General features: G+C 43.6%; 1 pseudogene; it reads right to left on the reverse strand.

Annotated features, from left to right (window-relative positions):
• Window positions 1-459: 459 nt before the first annotated feature.
• LOC128928427 (cysteine and glycine-rich protein 2 pseudogene) lies at window positions 460-5,222 on the reverse strand (annotated as a pseudogene).
• Window positions 5,223-5,929: the final 707 nt, after the last annotated feature.

Below are 5,929 nucleotides of genomic sequence, written 5' to 3' on the forward strand. Positions count from 1 at the left end.
AAGGAACGGAGGCTAAAGATAGGGATGGAGAGAATGTTGGAGGCACAATGGGGTAGCTTCATGAGATAACCCTTGTCTCCATATACACTAGAGGAGATAGGATCTTCAAAGAGGGAAGCCAGGATCTACTACATATATGCTAGTGGGGGACAAGTTTGCAAACATGGGTTACATTGAAGGCTTCTCCTTTGCCTAGAACAAAAAAGGGCAAAGTTCTGTTCTTGGAAGGAAAAGAGGGACTCAGAGTGCCAAGTATACTGTGGGAAAGAAAGAATGAGTGTGTAGAGAGGGAAAACAAGATACTTTTTTTTTTTTTTTATGCTAGCAAACGGCAATGTATAGGAGAGAAAGCATCAGAGATAAGCAACTTGTTCTGACTTACCACACATGGGGTGCAGTCCCTTAGCTTTCTATAGACTTTAATTTCCCATGGTGAAAAATTTTTTTTTTGAGGCTGTTTCTGGTGTGTCCCTCCGTGTTCCCTTCATGTGCAAATCTGCCACCACCATGCAGCAGTTTGATATCCCTTCTCTCCAGTCTTTGCTTTCTTATCAGATCTCTCCAGGAACTCTACTTTCAGCAACTCTGATCACAGAATCTGATGGTCAAAACAGGCAAGCACTTCTGTGGAGCTGTGTGTTTTGGTCTGATGACTCAAATCTGAATTTGATGGCTTAGCTAAAAATGTGCTCAGAGAGCTTCACTACAATGGTGTGTCTCAACAGGTACAGCAGTGGGAATGGGGGGCTTCACTGCTGCGGATACCTTTTCCACTTCTGTGTACTAGGAACCCAGATCCTACAACATATCTGTAACTACTGGTCTATAAGTCCTGAGCCCTGTTCTCCTTGTGTCTTCAGCGAGTGTTAGCCTGGCACACATAGGCGCTTGTACATAGTTGGACAAATGAGTTCATGACATCTATAAATAGTTACAGGAATCATTTTCAGACAATCAGCAAGTCGTATTGTCCACGAAGCATTCTGTGCTTTTCCCAGATTTGAGAGGCACTATGGGAGATATTATTTAGATGCTAAAAAATTAGAATTTGGAGACATTTTAGAGATTTCTGAAGTTCTGCAGAATTTTACAAATCAAGAGCATCCTTAAAAAGAAATGCATAATCATCACATAGTACTTTCATGTTCTCTCTGCCCATAACATCTTCACTGCCATCTTCAAAGCCAGACTCCAAGTAAAAGCCTGAAAAAAGTCTTAACAAATAAAAAGTATCCTTTAGGTTCTCTGTTGTTCTCTTGAATCCTTTCCCCAAATATTGGTGACTTTGTTGTCCCTCGGGCCATGCAGGATCCCTCTGCTGGTCACCCTACTTTCCTGGCACTGGCCTAGGCCCTGGGAGGAGGAGGAGGAGGAAGATAAAAAGGAAGAGGAGGGGGAGAAAGGGGAGTGGGAGAAAGGGGAGGAAGAGGAAGAGGGAGAGGAGGAGAAAGGGGAGAAAGGGGAGGAAGCGGAGAAAGGGGAGGAAGCGGAGAAAGGGGAGGAAGAGGAGAAAGGGGAGGAAGAGGAGAAAGGGGAGGAAGAGGAGGAGGAAGTGGAAGAGGAGGAGGAAGATGGAAGAGGAGGAGGTGGGGGAGGGGCAGAGGTTTCCTATGTCCCGCTACTCCAATTTGGAGTCCTACAAATGTTCTTTGGAAACCTTCAACAGTAAAATATGCTATTGCAGCCAGAAACTATGTGCTCTGACCCAGCATTGTGCCCAAGTTCATTTTGTCTCTGTCTTCAGTATTTTATGGAATGTATGCCTCTTTCTAGGGAAGCCCGGAGAATCCACTGAAGACAAATGTTTCCAGTATCTAGTAACATGGGCTCTAAAAGAGTATTCAGGTGGGTTTGGGGGCTGGAGCACTGCTGTGGCAAATGTTTCAGCCCCGGTAAACAGGGCCTAAAATTTGTTTTCACTCTGATAAAAATTATGCATCTCACTTTCCATTGCATACCTTACCTAGATTAGTTGGCATTCGGCAGCAGGATTTTTCAGGTACATGTAAGGAAGCCTGGTGGGATGAGAGTTAGGGAGGCAGATCAGGGGTCCTAGTAAAGAGAGAGGACTTGAAATTGACTGCCTGGCTGTGAATTCTGGCCAAGGCACACAATAGTGGGGTGCTTTTAGGCAGGTTACTCACCCTTCTTAACACTTGGTTTTCTTATCTGCAAAGTAACTACCTCATAGAGCTATTTTGAGGAGTTACTATAACAAAAAAATACTTAAAATACATCTTCAGTATGATGTGTAAGTAACTGTTATTACTGTCCTATGCAATTCTTGGGTCTATGCTTTTCCAAGATATTCACATGGTCCTAGGACACAAAATCTCCCAGTGGTTCCCAGTCAATGCTTACAGTTATGAAGAGCCAAGGAAATTGATTGCTGTTTTCTGGACACTTAAGTTCTAGTTCTTAAAATTACTTGTTCCTAGTTTTTAAAACCATTTGTGCTTCATCAAGGAGTTCAGCCAGAGACATGCCTACTAGCATCCAAGGTGATACTGGGTGGGACCAAGGAGCCTGGTACATGATAGGCTCTATTGTCACCCCTCAACCTGACATTCTCCATTCCCATGAGGGTCCCATATTTGAGTGGCTACCATTATCACCAGAGTCAGACAGTGTTCCAGGTCCAAGCGTTCTTGATCTAGTAAAAAGCCCACAAGTCTTTGTAGTGCTCTGATCTTAAGCAGAGATCAGAGCAGCTTGACAGATGCCTCTCTTAACTTAGGGAGGTGGTGATGAACAGTTACTAAGAACACCTAATTGTGTTAATGTCATACATCCTCCAAAGCTCCTGACGTTCACAGAAAATAACTGTTTTTTTTTTTTCAAGCTGAAGTTTTATTTAAAACGTAAAAGAAATGTCCCCCCAAAACGTTTGTGAATAAAGCAAAAGGATATGATAGAGCACTCTCTTCCTAGGAGTTAGCCAGCCTATCCAAGTACAGGGTAATATACAGTACTTAATGCTGGTAGAATTTCGCAGTAGTTAAGTGTTAAAGGTTATCTGTGTCTAGATTGTGAAGAGGTTCTCAGTGCGTGATGATTAGTTCTCGGTTTACACCTTACTGGGCATGAACAAATCCCTTGGGCCCAAAGTTCTTTGCATAGCATCCTTTATGATAGATTTCACCTTCTTTTCAGTCAGACTTGTGGATTCAAGACTCTTCCCACACTTCGCACATCGGAAACAGTTTTTGTGCCAGGGCTTTCCAGCTCCAACAATCTTCTCAGCAGCATACACAGAATCCCCACATCTGGAGCACTTCTCAGCACCTCCGTATTTCTGAGCAAATTTAGAAGTGTTTGGATTTGTTGTAGGCCCGCGTGGCTGAATACTCTCTGGCTTAATGCGCAGCCGCTCGCCATGGTCCCTGTTAAGCGTGCCAGCGCCCTGGCCGTAACCGCAGCCTTTTGGCCCTTACTTCTTTCCATAGCAGGATTTGCAGTAGATCTCTTCATTGTGAATTGCCACTGAAGTGCTATCTAAAATTTTCCTGCAAACCCTGTAGAGAAAGCAGCAGCGGTGGAAGCTCCTGCCATCACATTGTACGTCTTCTGCGTGGTACCCGATCCTTCCGCAGGCCCCAGACAGGCATTGCATTTTGAGTTGGAGGCGGGAGCACACGCCGCAGGCGGAGCTAGCGAGGCTGAGCTGGAGGGAGGGTCCAGAGAGTCCGAGACTCCGATAACTGTTCTTACAAGCTGGACATCTGATGGAAATGAGCTATCAAGAACTTGAGCTGAAATTCTGTCTAGTTTCACATATGTAGAGATTAAAAAGCAATTTCCTTCAAGTAATGATTAGCTCACCCACTTAGCAGTTCTACTTGAGTATCTTGTTTTAGGAGGCTTATTCCATTATTTTGGCAAGGGAAAGAGCAGCAATAGGAATTGTTGAATGTAAAAGGCAAAATTTCATACTAGGTTCATTTTTAAAGTGAAACTCAGAGCACTGTTAAATGAGTTGACTAATCATAGTTATTAAGAATGCCTTTGGTTAAACAACGCTGGATATATCAAAATGCTTGGGATTAAAAGTAAAAAGAATACTAGAAAAATTAGGCAACATAATGCAGACATTTAAGTCTTCAAAGGAGCAACTTGGGGCACCTGTGACCACATGATCATGGCTACCACATGCAGAGCCAGCCCAACCACCAGTAGTGGCAGAGGGTCAGTGGAGGGATGAATGTCCAGGCCTGCAAGAACTGGAGCCTGAGACAAGGAAAAGAGCTCACTCCAACTAAGACGTTCTGTTTTTTCAAAGAACACTCAGGGCAAACAAAAGGCAAACATCATGCCTCTAATCTGTTTATTTGAAAAACTGCCACCTCCCACACCTCAGAGTAAATGATAAATGAATCAGATGACTTTAAAAATAGGTGGATGTCCTCAAATGAGCAGGCTACATCCTGTGGCCGTCAGTAGATCCACATGTTGTTTTTAGCTACTTACTCCTCATCCCAACCCTATGGAGTGACATGCTAAATAAAATTATATCATTTAAAAGTGAATTTAGACCTGATTTAATCCAACTCTGTCTTCACTGCTGAGGAGAATCACTCATTTAACTATTCGTCTCATTTAACAAATTTTTGTTGTTCACCTGCTATCTGCTCACAACTGTGAAAAGTCACATCTGATCTCCGCCCTCAGAGGAAAAGCAGTAGCAATACAATGTGAAGAATCCTATGATGAAAGGATACAGGGTTCTTTGAGTTGCAGAAAGGGAAATGTAACTCAGGTGTGGGGTATCAGGGCTGCCTTAAGGAGAAGGTAAAGAATGAGGAGATTGCCAGGCTAGCAGGGAGGGGAGTGAGGAGAGAACTCCAGGCAGAGGAAGTAGCACAGGTAAAAGGGCTGGAATGAGAGAGGGTGGCCCTTCAGGGGAGACAAGTGACTGGTTGAGTGCCACAGTTGTTGGATAAATTAGAGAGCTGAGTCTTGTCAAGGAATGAGACCCTGATTGTATTTAGACTTGAAACTTGTGAAAAGCAATTTTACTGGATTCAAGCTTATTGTGAGTAACTGCTGCAGGGAGCATACTATTAGAAAGAGCTATATCATATACGAGAAGGACTTGCAGCATGGTTTTTATATAGTATAAAACAAAGGAATGAGCTAGGATCACCACCAGTGCACTCCAGCCTGGGTGACAGAGCAAGACTCTGTCTCTAAAGACAGCAAAACAACAACAAAAAACCCCCACACAAAATTAAAAACTCCAAAGGAATGAGCTCTGGGAAGGAAAGTGCTGCCCAGCTTTTTAATATAATAATAAATGGATATATTAATAATACAATAAAAAATCGATGATAAACCACTGTGAGTCACTGAAAATTCTTTTATTTCTGAAGTGACTAATTCCAAAACACCAGAAGGCTCTCCCTGACCATCGTCTGTACTGGTGTATTAATACATTTTGGGTTGTTATAAAGGAACACCTGAGGCTGGGTAATTTTTTTTTTTTTTTTTGAGACGGAATTTTGCTCTTGTTGCCCAGGCTGGAGTGCAATGGCGCAAGCTTGGCTCACCACAACCTCTGCTTCCTGGGTTCAAGTGATTCTCCTGCCTCAGCCATCCAAGTAGCTGGGATTACAGGCATGTGCCACCACGCCCAGCTAATTTTTTATATTTTTGTAGAGACGGGGTTTCACTATGTTGGCCAGGATGGTCTTGATCTCTTGATCTCATGATCCACCCGGCTCGGCCTCCCAAAATGCTGGGATTACAGGCCTGAGTCATCGTGCCCGGTGAGGCTGGGTAATTTATAAAGAAAAGAGGTTTATTTGGCTCATGGTTCTGTAGGCTGTGCAAGCCTGGCTCCAGCATCTGCTTGGCTTCTGGTGAGGCCTCAGGAAGTTTTACTCATGGTGGAAAGCAGAAGAGGAGCAGGCATGGCATGTGGTAGGAGACG

The sequence above is a fragment of the Callithrix jacchus genome, chromosome 11, assembly GCF_049354715.1.
Source record: "Callithrix jacchus isolate 240 chromosome 11, calJac240_pri, whole genome shotgun sequence".
Lineage (NCBI taxonomy): Eukaryota > Metazoa > Chordata > Mammalia > Primates > Cebidae > Callithrix > Callithrix jacchus.